Source organism: Aspergillus homomorphus (genome assembly GCF_003184865.1).
Source record: "Aspergillus homomorphus CBS 101889 unplaced genomic scaffold BO97scaffold_65, whole genome shotgun sequence".
Taxonomy (NCBI): domain Eukaryota; kingdom Fungi; phylum Ascomycota; class Eurotiomycetes; order Eurotiales; family Aspergillaceae; genus Aspergillus; species Aspergillus homomorphus.
This window is the reverse complement of record NW_020291951.1, coordinates 5,629-22,184: the sequence shown is the minus strand read 5'-3', so window position 1 is coordinate 22,184 and position 16,556 is coordinate 5,629.

Here is a 16,556-nt window from a genome sequence, read left to right as displayed (position 1 = left end):
TATTATTTCTATTATTTCTATTATTTCTATTATTTCTATTATTTCTATTATTTCTATTACTTTTACTCTAGTTTTTATAATCTCTATTAGTTGTATAATATTAATTATCTCAGTAAGCTTTATTTTTTATCTTAGTTATATTTATTGTTATATCTATATTTATATCTACTGATATTAGGTAAGTTTATCAAAAATAATTATAATATCAATATTGACTAGAGAATTCTTTTATAAAATATAAATTACATATTTTAATTATTACCTCTATTGTGAGAAAAGATTACTAACTAAAAAAAGAAATTAATTAATCAAATTTTGATACAAAATACTTATACTGGATCATTAATTATATAATATAAAAATTATTATTCTTATAATATACACTATCATTTATCTTTGATATTAGTAGGTTTTCCTATTGAAAGATTACTAATAAAAAAGTAATAAAATATATAATAATTAAAATAAATATTTATTAAAGATGAAGCTTTTATTTATTTCTTTACTTCTAGAATAAATAATTCAAATAGAAGATGAAATTCAATTTATTTTAGAAAAGGTACTATCTTTTTAATGTATTTTAAAATATTTCTAATAAAACTAGTACTTCTATCTACTTTATATTTTGTTTTATTATTATTATATTATATTTTACCATTAATCTTGATTCTATAATTTAATCCTTATTATTACGGCTGATTCTACTGCTAGTATAAATAATATAAGAATATATAATTTAATAATTGTTTTTTTTTAAATATAGATATATAATTTTTTACATTGATTTTTTATATTATATTTTCTCTATATTTTCCAAAATAAAAATAATTTAAGATAAGAAGACTATCTGTAATATTTTACAAACCTATTTAAATAATTTAATGATTTTATTATGGTTGGCCTATTCGAGATGAAGTTATTTAATAAAAATATAAATAGATGATATTTATTCTAGAAGAGTTTCTAAAACAGTATTCTTAGTTAAGTATTTTACTAAAAATAGTAAAGAATAGTAGAAAGTTCAGTGTTTGTAAAGATTATTATATTTACTAGTTGCTTAACAATAATATTTATATTAAATATAATAGAGTAATTATATATATCATTAGACTATCTAGGGTATAATTATAAATATAATAAAAAAGTAATGAAAATATATAAACAGGGTTTTTTATAATTAGCATTAAGTTATAATTTATAAAATATAAAATATAAGAAGAAAAGATAATAATCTAGAAGATATGAAAATAACAGAAAAAAATATTATAATAAAATAAAATAACATTATTAATTCTCCAGGTATAAATATTTGTATATTCATTTATTAATTTATTTTATAATATATTAGTAGTAGTAATCTACTAATTATTTTCTAATATTATAATTAATTTAATGAATAAGATATTATAAAATAAATATTAATAGCAGCTCATACTATTACTTATCACCATCTTTAAGTATAATGTTGATTAACCAAGTATTTATTTATTTAATTATACCTTTATTATTTTCTTATTTGACTTATTTATTTTTATAATTATTTATTTATTCTTATATATATTTATATATCAAATAGACTTATACTTTATTATTATTAGTATATCTACTGTTAATCTTGGGATCCTTAGAAATTATATTAAATAGAATATATGGATATATTTATTTTTATACTAGAATAGTTTTATATAGCTAAAAACTAGTTAATTTATTCTAAACTTTCCTATCTCTATAATAGCTGACAGAAAAAGAATTAAAATAAATTATTAATTTATTATATTTCATAGTATATCCCAACTTACTGCTTTTTAAAAATCTGAATAAAACTATAATATAGGAAATAATACTTTAATCTATTATATTCAAAATATAAAGTCTTATTAAAGCTAATAAAGCTAATGAATAAATAAAAAAATATAATATATATTTTTAACTTAATTTCTACTATTTCTAAGAATAAGATTGTAATTCTAATATTACAATTATTATATACAGGGACTAGAAGACGACTTTATACTTTTATAAAATATTTAAAATATATAATATATAGATAAAGCCGGATAATTCTAATATAAATACTATTAATATTCCTAAGAAATATTATATATAGATTTTATGAAAAAAAGATTAGGAAAAATAAATTTTTAAATTAGATATTTACTAGCTTCTAAAACATAATTAGTAAATAATAAAACTCTTAATTAATTATAAAAATAAGATAAATTTTTCCATATATAAATATATAAACTGCTTATATGTATATATTATCTAGACATATATATTCAACTTTAATATTTTAAGTAAATTATCTAAATTGAAAAAATATAATTATTAATTTATATAATCCTGATTATAAAAGTAAGCCTAATCTCTTATTTTATTTTATTATGGAAACTAATTCTTCTTTATTTATTAATTATATTTATATTATAGTAATAAATAGTTACATACTCTGTTGTTAATAATATCTTTACTATAGCTACTATAATTATCTTATTACGATATATTAAGAATAAGAGTATTTTTATATTATTATTATAAAATATATTAATTCAGTTCTATATATATCATAACAGATAAATCGAATCCTGGCGGAATTTTATATATTTTATAAGTAATAGGTAGTAGTATTAGCTATTGTTAATAAGCCTATATATATATTTATAATCTGGTTATTACTTCCAAATCATTAGATAAATATATATTGAATATCTATAATCGGTATTGAGATACTTAAAAGAAAGAAATATTAAGTTAAGATTGTATAAAACTTTTATAATATTCTCAGCTATAAAAATAATTAATTATATTAATAACCTAGATTTAACTATTTTTAAAACTAAGCTTACAGCCCTGTAAAAACTAGAATTTCGAAATATTTTTATAATATTAAAATAGTATTTATACCTAACTAGTTATCTATATTATTAAATTATATAATATATATAATATATTATACCTCTCTAAAACAGAAAATTATATTATGAAAAAAGCTTCTCTTAATAAAAGATTATATTTATTAATATTATATAAATATCACTATATTATTTCATTGTTTAATAAATTTAAGAATTATTTTTATATGAGATATATAACTAACCCCTGTATATCAAACTACTTATTATTTTTAACAAATATCAAAATAAAGTATAAGAATTAATAAATTAATAAAATAAGAAAAATGAAATAAATAAGCAGATAGAATATCAGCTACTTGATATTATATCTAAAAATAATAATAAGCAGCAGTATTAGCTGTTATTAACAATATATTAATTTTATTTTATATATATAATAATAAATAAATCTAATTTTTATAGAACTTTATAAATTTACTTATATATATTTTTAATAATTTAGTTATTATATTTAAATTAGTAAATAAGTATATTTTATCTATATTTAGTATTTAAATATTTATAAAATAGAAATATTAAGTTTATATACTATAAAATATTTATAATATTTTTATTTATTTTATTATGTAATTAATATATTTATAGCCTAGGTTTTGATATTTTTATAATAAAGTTATAACTTTATAAAAACTTGGATTTTTAAATATTAAAATAATATTAAAATAATATTGAAATTTAATTAATTATTTATATTACTAAATTCTTATAATATATATAATATATCATACTTTCTTAAGAACAAAAATAATATTATCTAAAATTTAATTCTTAAACAAAGAATTATATTTATTAATATATATAAATACTACTATATTTATCTCTAAAATTAAAGAATATAATATCTTTATTAATTTATAAAATAATTTTATTAAAAAATAATTTTTTTATATATTTTTACCTAGATATATAGATATATATTAATTTTAATACTTTTTTAAAAAGATATAATATTATAATATATTATACTAAAAAAATATATTAATATTTATAAAGAAAAACTACTAGTTAATTAAACTTAAAATTAGTTATTTAATTTAAATTTTATATAAGTTTTATTATATAATATAAGTTACTACTATTAGATTATTTTTGATAATATATATACATTATATATTTATAATAATAATAAATTGGTAAAATATTTCTAATATAATTATATTTAAATACTCAAATTTCTATTATATTTAAACATTTTTTCAATCTTTTACCAGCCAGGTTTTATAAATATTATTATAAATATATTTTTTTATTTATTAATTAAAAAAATATTTTTTTCTCTAAATTTGATTCTAAAGAACTTCTTTAGATTAAAATATATATTATATATATTATAATATATATTAGTTTATGTATTTAGTTACCTAATAAATTTAAGAATTATTTTTAAATAATACATATAATCAATTTCTTTACATTAAAAAGCTTAGTATTTCTACCAAAAATCTATTTATAAATATATTTATTTATTTATTTATTTTACATTTTAATAAGATTAATAAGATTACTAATTAATTTAATTATAATATTATTAATAACAGCTCATACTATTATCTACTACTAGTATTATAATATTGAATAACTAATATTCTATCTACTTATTTCTTTAATCTTTTCTTGATTTATCAATTTATTTATTTATTCTTACATATATTTACACTGTAGACAGACTCTTACTCTAATAATAAGAATATCTTATTTTAAAAAAAAACAACTCCAAAAAATTCTTTCTGGGAAATCTGTAAAAACAAAACTTATAACTTATAATTATTATATTAAAATAAAATATAGATTATTTAACTACTAGAGATTATATCTTAAACTGAAGCTGTTAAAAATAATATGAAAAATACTAAGATAAATACTAGAGAAGATAAACTAGAAATTATAACTTTAATATTTATTATTATAAAAAATAATATAATTAATAATCTTATTAATTCTATATTTTAGTAAAAAATAAACCTTATTAAATATGATACTATTGTTATATATCTTAAATATAAAGGAAAATAGATTATAAACTCCAGTTTTACTAAGTATTTTATTAAGAATATAAATAATTTTATATCTAGTATTATTATAACATATAAATAGAGAATCAGAGCTATTATATATAAAATAATTTATTTAGAAAATATAAAAAATATAAGCTAAAGCTAATATATAAAACTATAAGATTTTATATTATTATACTTATAAATATATTATATATACCTGATATTAAGATTAATTAACTTAATATGATATACTTTATTAAATATAGCTTAGTAATATTACTTTTTTCTATTAAAATAATTATCTATAAGATCTTTAATAAAAAGATTATTAGCTAAGATAATATTATTAAAAATTAATATATTTTATATTTTAACTATAATTTATATATAAATATGATTACTGATAATATATTTATAAATTTATTTATCTTTATAAATAAAACCAGGGCTGTAAATAGAATTATCAAATCTAATACTATAACTTTATTTATAAATATAATCATTTAAAGAATTAATTACTACTTATATATATTTATATATAGAGAAATCTTTATAGAAAGTATACTATAAATATAAATAAAAATTATATTAATTTATTTACCTACTACTATTATCTAGTCTACCTTTTTATTATAAATTATATATAAGTAAACTATAAAATCATTACAAATCTTATAGTAATATATTATAATAATAAAAAATTCTTTATTAATAATTACAAATATCTAGAAACTTATCAATTTATTTTATAAATATAAAATAATCTCTGGATATTAGATATATAAAATCAAATTTAATACAAATAATAAAATCTACTACTTTAACATTTATTATATAATATATATCTTCTTATAAACTTCTAATATTAAATAATAATCTCATATTTATTTCAATAGCTAGATGAGAATAATAAAAAGATTTTATTTTTATAATAGTTTTTAATTATATTTATAGATAAAAAAATACAAAATAAATCTTTCTCTGCAGAAAGCTTTATAAAAATAAAAGGATTTATATAATCTAACTAATTAACTTTAATAATAGTATAATTGAAATATATAAATTATTTTTATTTATTTATAATCTAGAATAATTTATTTAAGACTAGTTTTATAAATTCTTTAAAGTCGCTATAAGTATTAAAGTAATTCTTTTTGAATAGATAAATATCTTTTCATTAGGAAATATAGAGAATTAATACATTTTTATACAAATAATATTTAAATTATTAGTTCTACTAAATATCTTATTAAGATAATTTATAGAGATTTATTCAAATATTTGGTGATTACTAATTTTAGTAAAGTAGCATAATTTATTTTTTTTAAATATTTTTTTGAAAAATTTTAACAACAGCAGATCCTGATAGTAAAGATATATAAAAAATAAATAAATAGAAATATTAAATAGATTAAAAGCTAGAAATAAATAATCTAGAATAATATCAAAAATTATTAAAGTAATATTAAAAATTATATATATTTAATGACTTAAATATATCTTAATATAGTTTTTATTATCAGAAAGCTTTCTTACTGTATAAATAATCTAGTTAAATAATATATAAAGAATCTTCTCTCTTTATACCATTACTTATATAGAACTAATAGATATAAAATTATTTATATAATTTATAAATCCTCTGAACTATTTAATTAATTTAATATAATAATTAGTTATATCAATATTAGTTATATTAGATATCTTAATATATATTATTTAGTAACTAGATGCATTTTTATATAGGTTAATACACTAATTATATAGTTTTTATATTTATAGTTTTTATATTATAGTATTTACTTATAAAATAAAATATATAGTTTTATATATAACAGTAAAAAGGATATACTAAATTATATATATAGCAAAAAACATAGACTTTAGTAGTATATATCTATTAACAATTTATATTAATTATACAAATATTATTATATTTATGAGAATTCAATATATTAATATAATACTTTACTAGATTCGCGAGGCTATTTAGTATAATAATATATATTTTATTTATATTAACTCCTCGAAGAATCTTACAGACTTATTTATTAAATTATTTAAAAGTATTATTTTTACTGATCTTATCAAGAAACTAGAAATTATATCTTAATTTAGGGAGTATAGTGGATCTTATTTTTAAATTAATTAACTACTATACTAGTAATCTATATTAATTAATAGATTATTATTTTTTACTATTTACTTATTCTTAATATTATAAACAATCTATATATTACTTATTTAGAAAATAGAAAAGAAATTAATCAGAATTACTATAAATGTAGTAAAGAAATATATTAATACCTAGAACTATAACTACTAAATTATATGATCTAATAGAATATAATATTATAAAATTATATAAATAGTTTCTTACTTAACTAAATTAATAATTATTAAAGGGTTTATATCTTTTTTTCTAAGTAACCATTTACTACCATAAAGATATTTTAATAAAGAAAACTTTTATTATATATTTATAAACATAAAATTAAAGTCTACTAATTATATTTATTTCTAATTATAACATTTATTATATATTAAAATTATAATTAAGAATTTTCAAAGTTTTAAATAATTTATAATATATAATATTACTTTAAATCTATAAATAAATAAATAAATAAAATAAACTATTTTAATTATTAAGATTATATTCTAATATATTTATACTTATTATAACTCTCTATACTCTTTTAAAAATTGGCTAAATAAATCCTCAGTAAAGATAAGTATATGTAGATATAAATAAATATTAAAAATTATTTAGATTTATTATTATCTGAATAGAAATATATTATATTAAAATATATATATCTATTAAACCTCTTATGATTTTTATATTTATTTAAATTTATATAATAAGTATATATTGCCTATATTATATATATATATATATAATTAAGAATAAATTTAATTAATAATATATTAATTCTCTCTGTATACTTATAGATGAAAATAAACTTATTTATCAACTTGTATTATTCCTAATATAAAAAATATATTTAGTAATCTTACTTATCCAGCTTAAATCTATATTAGTAGAAAATAATTTATATAAATAGAACGATTAATAACTACTCTTGGTACAGGATAGTTTAGAGTATTAAAATAATAATTAATATAAAAATAAATATATTCATAAGATTAATATTATCTTTTCTTATCTTTCTTTATTTTCTTTTTTTTATATTTTTATTTATTTCTTATTTTATATATTTTCTCTATTATATGCTTATTTAATTGTTCTTTTTTGTTATTTATTAAAATATTTTTTAATATCCTTATTTAAATATTTTGCTATTTATTTTTATAATTATTTTATTATTCTATTATTCATCTATTTCTTAATATAATTTCTATTATTATCTAGAAATATAAATAGAATATTATAGATATACGAAATATAAATATCAATAAAGAAATTAATAAATACTATTAAAATTATTTATAAAAAATTACTAAATTAAATAAAAAATTCTTCTTTAAATACTAGAAATTAGTAATATTATTAATTTAATTAATTTAATAAAATACTTAATCTATTATCAATATAATATAGAATCCAGCTAGTAATATATAACTATTATTTAATATTTAATTAAATAATATAGTTACTTATCTTATTATTTAATACCTTAGAGTATAAGAATACTATATTAAACTTTCTATTAAACTTATTTTATTAAATAAAATCTATAATTACTATCTATTTATAAACTCTATTATACTATATATAGTATATAATAAACTTTAATTTTTTATATAAAAGCTTCTATATTCAGTATAGTTAAAATACTATAAAAAATAAAAACTTTAGTAATTTAGTAGTTAATATAAAATCAAATAAATAAAACTTTCTTTACTAATAATTATATTACTAGTATTATTTATTTATCTTAATTTAAAATATTTATTTTCTAATATTTTAGTTATTCCTATTTCTCTTTATAAGTTTAATAATATACGATATTTATTATTTAAATCTTTTATTTCTGATTAGGTTATAAATTATCTAAATACTTGAATTTCTTTATATATGTAAAAATTACTATAATATACTTTTCTTATTTTTATTAAGATATATTAAAATTTTCTTATTTTATTTTTTATTTTCTATCTTAATATTAACTCAGTATCCTACTTTTTTATAAATTTCTTTATATATTTTACTTAATTTAAATATATCTGACTTCTTTTTCTTATATAAATATATAAATAATTAAGTTACTAAGTAAATAGAAAAAAAATATCTTTTATATATTAATTAAAATAGTAATAGAATAATTAATTTGATTAATAATCATTTAAGTTAGTAATTATTTCTCTTATCTCCTCTGCTTTTACTATTTCTTCATACCTAAAACTTTTATAACTTTAGCTAATATATTCTTATTATATTCTTAACCTATAGACCCTAAAGTATATAACTAAATATAATTATAATTATAAATATAGTTATATCTACTATAATCCTTACTATAACTACTATCTAATTCTTCTTTAATACTATTTATTATTTTACTATAATAACTATAATTACTAGTTTAATTATTATATTAAATATATTAATCATGACTGCCCTCTTAAATATATTAATATACTTATAAATATTAATAATATAGAGATTTATATCTACTAGTTTATTAAATAAATAAGTTTACTTTTTAAAGTTAATTTATAATTTTTATTTACTTATTTAAGTACTAGATTACCTATTCTTTTATATCTTTAATCTTTTCTGATATTGATATATATTTAATATTTTACATAAATATAATATATTTATTTATTTATATAATATATTTATTTATTTATATAATTTTCTTATATCAACTTTTATTATATATCTATTTATATTAAATTATATTAATAAGGTTACTAATTAGTTTACTTATAGTATTATTAATAATATTTAATACTACTATTAATTACTTTTTTAAGTATAATGTTAATCAGCTAAGTATTTCTTTATTAAATTATATTTTTATTACTCTCTTTATCAATTTATTAATTCATATAATTATTTATTTATTCTAATATATATTTATACAGTAGACCGACCTATACTCTGATAATAATATATAATAATTATTATAAAAAATTATACAATATCTAAGAATTATCTTAATTTTATAATAATTAATTTAACTTGTAAAGTATTATCTTTAATTTATAAAGAGATCTTAAAATTTAAACGAAAGAAATCTTCTGTAGAAGGGACTGGTATCAATTATATAATTATAATAATTTAATAAATTAATTAAATATATGATAAAACTAAATAATAAATATATCAATTAAGAATTATAGTAATTTTAAATAAATTAATATGTTACTATAATAATTAATAATTAATATTAATTTATAAGTTATAAATATATTTATAAATATATCTTATTTTTAATTTAAAAATATATAAGGTTATAATAGGTGTTATAATATTTTTTAAATATTTATTAATTTAAGAATAAATAATAATAAAATAATATTATTTAATACATATTTTTTACAGAAAAAGTCTTTTCTAGAATACTAATATAAAATATATATTAGAATTAAAATTAAAATAATAAAAGATTATGTTACTTATATATTTATATATATATTATAATAAGATATTTTTTAATTAATTATTTATTTAAAATGATTAGAAATTAAGCTAATATATTTAATAAATTTATTAACTATAGATAAATAATTATAAATAAATAATCATGAATAAATAATTATAAATAAATAAATATAAGTTTTTATTGAATTTATAAGAATAATATTATTATTATATAAAATAAAATAAATATTAAAAATAATTATAAGATTCTATAAAGTTATTACTTTTTAATTTTATTTTATAAATAAAATATTAGATAATATATATATTGTTTTACATTTTGAAATAATTATATTATTTAGATTAAAGAAATATTTATCAAAACTAAAATAATTATATTTATTCTAAATTATTAAAAGAATTTTAAGAATGATTAAGTAATATATATATATATATATAATATTTTTATATTAATAAGATTTCTATATATTATAATACTAATTCTTTAGTTTTTTTAATATAAATAATATGTAATATTTTGATAATAATATTTCAAGTTATTAATATTTTATATTATTTTTTTATCTAAGTATTTATTCTATTTTATTTTTTTATATTTTTTAATCTAGTTTTAATATAATATCTATTTATATATTCTATATCTTTATCAGTATACTGTTAATTCTAAGAATTAATTTATATAATTTTTATATAATAAGATTAAGATTAAAATTTTAATTTATATTAAAAACTTTAAGTTGAAATATATTATGATATTCGTATACTATTTATTTATTATTAATATTTTAATAAAAATTAGATTTATAATATAATAAATATTAGGGTACATCAAAATAATATCTTAATAAATAAAAATTAGGATTTTATTAAAATACTATAAAATATAACTAATTTTATTATTATTTTAACATATATTAACAGACTTTTATAATATATATAAATATAATATATCTAGAATAAAATATATTAATTATAAATTAAAAGAATTAATGATCTTTTTATTTATTATTTTTTTGAATTACTAAATTATTATATAAATATAGATATAATTTTATTATTTAATTTAAAAAAATATTAAATAATATAAATCTTTATCAAATAAATTAAAATTAATTAATTTATTTAGTTATAATAAGATCTTTATTAATAACAGGTATTATAAGTCAGTAGTCTGGTAACTTCTATATTATAATTTCCATCTTTCTTTTTTATATCTAATCCATATATCTTTAATACCTGAAGCAGAGTATATAGAATTATAAATTAATTAATTTTTTTAAGTTTTATATCTTCTATCTTCTATCTCTAGAATCTAATAATTTAAAAATATATCTAGTTGATGATTTAAAGCTCTCTATTTATTCTTTTAAGTAGAGATTATTTCTTTGTATATAAAGTTTTTTTATATTTTTAAATAAGCAGTAATATAGGATTACTATTATTATCTATGAATAGAAATATATAATACAGAAAGAAACTTAGTTATCAAGTTATATTTTTTTATATATATTTTCTACTTAGCTATTTATTAATTTAATAAAAATATTATATTTTATATTAGTTATATAATATATATAACAGACGTACTAAAATAGATTATATTCTTATATTTATTAAATTAAGATATTAATTAATTAATAATTAATAAGATTATAAAGAACTTTGTTTTATATATATATTTATTAAAGATATAAATTAATTAATAATTAATAAGATTATATAGAAGTTTCTTTTGGAATTAATGTCCTTATTATTAGGTTAGTTTTTATTTGTTAAAGTAATTTTTATTTATTAATTGTTTTTAATATGTTCTTAATTTATATATAATTAGTTCTTTAAATTATGTCTAATTTTAAGCAGAAAGCTGGATAAGTATATTCTTAAATTATTTAATAATATAAAATAATAAACCAGAATTTAAGATATTAGAGTATAAATTTATGAAAATTTATTTTTATTTTTTCTAGAAGGTAGTCCTGGAAATATTAAAGTTAAGATTATATATGCAAGATATTTAAGTACTAGAGATATTAGGATATCTATAGATTATTATTTTTTGTACTTTTCTAATTATTCTATATTAGCTTATTTTCAGTTCTTTTATTTTTGAAGAATTTAGTTTAGAGATATTAAGTTTACTAAATTCAAACTAGTATTTTCTGAATTAGTATATTCTATATTCAAATCTTATAGATTTATTAACCTAGAAAACTTATTTTTTCATATAAGATTTTTTTAAATTCTAGGCTCTTCTTTACCTCTATTAAATCATTAAATTCTCTTAAAATTTTTAATTTGAAAATTATTTATATCTTTTAGATTAATACTTTCTATTTATATATTGTTATTTTTAAATAAACTTTAAGAATATTTAATTTGTTCTTATTAATATTTTTATTGATTTTATTATTTATTATTCTAGATACTATTTTAATAAATATAAAGTTCAATAATATAAAAAATAGATAACCGGGAGCTGATAATATACAAAATAAATAAATCAAAATAAATCTATGAAAAAAAGATTATATAAGATTTATATTAGTAATATAATTAATAATCTAGGTTCTCTTATTAATATTATAACAGAATTATATTATATTAATTACTATATAATAACTCTTAAAATTTAATAATATAATAATAGAGAATATTATAAAAGATATAAATAAAGAAATTATAATAAAATAAATAAAAATAGTATAATAGAAAGAAGTATAATAGATAAAAATAAAAAACTTTTTATATAAAAAAATAAGTATTATAAGAAAAAAGAAGAACATAAACAATATAGTAATCAATTTAAATATATATAGTTTATATAAGTTCTAAAATTAAGAATATTAATTACTTCTATTCTGACATTAAATTAAAATAGTAATTTAAATAGTTAAAATATATTATATATTTTTAGAATATTAATCTTTCTATTAAGAGGATTAAGGATATAATATATATATATTCAAACATCATAATTTATACTAGTTTAATTAATTATTTTTATAAAATTATGTTCAACTGGTATTTATCTCTAAATAAATATAAAAATGAATATATATTCATGTATTATTATATATAGGAATTCCTAAGAATCTTTATCTTTAGTTTAAATCTATAATCATATAAATTGCAAGTTATTTCTAAACTATTTCTAAGTATAATTAAATAAATATATACTAAAATTAACCAATTTAAAATTTTGTTCAGAAAGTCATCTAAGATTAGAAAACTTTTTTTATTAATAATATATATAATTAATTATTAATTATATAAATATATCTATATCAAGATTTCACTATTTATATTAATTTATTTACATAGATAATTATTATAATAAAAGTTTTTATTTATTTTAATAGCAAAATATATTTATAATAAAATAGATTTACTAATAAATAAAAGATTTTTTGACTTATGTAAATAAAACTAAAACTATAATTATAGATATAAAATTTTTTAAATATAATAATAATTATAATTATAATAATGTTAGTTATAGTAGTTAAGAATATAATAATAATTTTAAATATTAGAAATATTATGATAATATCTTTTAAAACTACTAGTATAAATATAAGTAATATAATAATAATTATAATAATTATACTAATTATAATATTTATAATATTTATAATAGACATAAATTATGGAATAATATTTAAGTAAATATTACTAATATAATAATGAATACAATAATAAATTTAATTATTATAAATAGAAATATATTATTCAATATTAATAAACATAATAAGTATAGTAATAACTTTTTTATCCAAGTTAATTATTTTTTATTAATTATTCACAAAATAAAATAAAATAAAATAAAGAATAAGAATACTATTAAATAATTTTATAATTATGAAAATATATATATTTATTTTTACTATATTTTTATTTAAAATATATATAAATCTAGTTACTAATCTAAAAAGATTGTTCTTAATTACATATTATCTAATAAATTTACTAAAGTAGATATTAATAATCTTAAACTTAATATATAATATTTAGTATAGAAATACTTTTCGTAGATAGGTTAAATAATATAATTATAAAAACAAAGATAATTATTTATGTTTTATTTTTGTATACCTCATTAAAGATAAGATTATAATTATATACAATTATTATTAAGTCATTTTTATATTATATAATCAATTATACATCACTATATTTCTTTTATTTATAATAATATAAATATATAGAAAACAATATAATTAGTAAATATAAGAATAATTTTCAGACTAATAAGAATAATGAAAATAACATTTAAAAAATATATCTAAAACTTTAATCTTTATTTTAAAAAATAAAAATATTGGAACCCTAGTTCATAAGATATAAACTTTATTATTCTAAATATTATAAGTTATAGATAAAATATCTAAAATCGATTCCCAACCCAGAATATAAGATATAAAAATATAACATACAGAAATACAGAGTATAAAACTTTCAGAGAATAAATTTTCTCAAATACTAAAATTTTTTTTCATTTTTTTTAAAGTAACTAAGTTTTAATAGAGTTATATTATTATTATCATTGTTTTTAGTTTATATGAAACTATTTATAATAAAAGTACTAGTAATTCTAATATAACCAAATATTCTTATTTTTATTTTTATAAGAGAGATATTAATATCAATATTTTGTATATTTAGTATACTACTGTAACTAAAATAAATCTTAATAAAGAGATTAAACTTATGTTAATTTATTTTAATATAGATTATAGTTTTATTTTAATTAGTAAAGCTTTTATCTTTATGATTAAAAATATTAAATCTTTATCAGAGCAAGAGTCTATCTACTGTATGAATATATGTAGGAATAAATAGATAAATTATAAAAATTAATAAATTAATAAAGTAAAAAAGATTAAAGAAATAAGTAGACAGAATATTAGCTGCTTAATATTATATCTAAAGACAGTAATAGGTGGTAATATTAGTTATTATTAATAATATTATAATTAAATTAATCAGTGACCTTATTAATCTTATTAAGTATAAAATAAATAAATAAATAGATAAATATGTTTATAAATAAATTTTTAGTAGAAATTATAAAAAAGATTAGATATATATAAATTAAAATATCGGAAATTAAAAAGATAAAAAGAAAAAAGATACCTAGATAAGTAAATAAAGATTATAAATTAATTTAAAAAATAGATTTATTTACTTAGTAAGCTGGTAGATACAGGCCTTTATATTATTAATATATATAAGTATATTAATATATTTAAGGGGGCAGTTATGATTAATATATTTAATTTAATATTTATGTTAGTAATTACAGTGGCTGTAGTAGAGTAGTAAACAGTAATAAGAAGAGGTTGAATAGTAGTTATAATAAGAGCTGTAATAGGTGTAGTCGCGGCCACACTCGCGTTCGTGTTCGCGATCGTACGGACGTTCAGTTATATGTTCCGGAGTGTAGGGGTTAAGAATATAACATAATCGGTAAGCAAGTGGTCCATGTAGGCGAGTGGCCCAGCTCTGTATTCTATACAAAATAGCTATTATTAAAAGCTAAATATCCTAACCATTTCTTATAAATTTCTTGTAAAACTTAAGATTAAGCTTAATATTACTATGATTATCTAGTATAGCCTAGAGAAAACCTGATATATACTTTAATTACCTAAATATATATATATTTTTAGTATTTTTTGTAATTTAATATAAATTCTAAATATTTCAAGAAATATAATTTTATAGTCTTTAGAAATAATACTATATATAGAAAATATACTTAACTAATATATATTTAAGTTTTATATTCTTAAGTATTATAGTTGTTGAGATATTCAGCTTTAAATAATAACTATTTTATAAGGAATACAGAGTTGGGCCACTCGCCTATATAGACCACTCGCTTACCGATTACGTTAATAAGGATATGCTGACTAAAGCTGAGGAAGTTAAATAAAATGAGGAATAGTGGAGGCAGGAGGAGTAGTGGGGGTAGCAGAAATAAGTAGTTACTAGCTGGGTTGGTTACTCTACTGTTACTGGGACTATTAAGTAGAAAATATATTTTTTTCTACCTGCTTATTAACT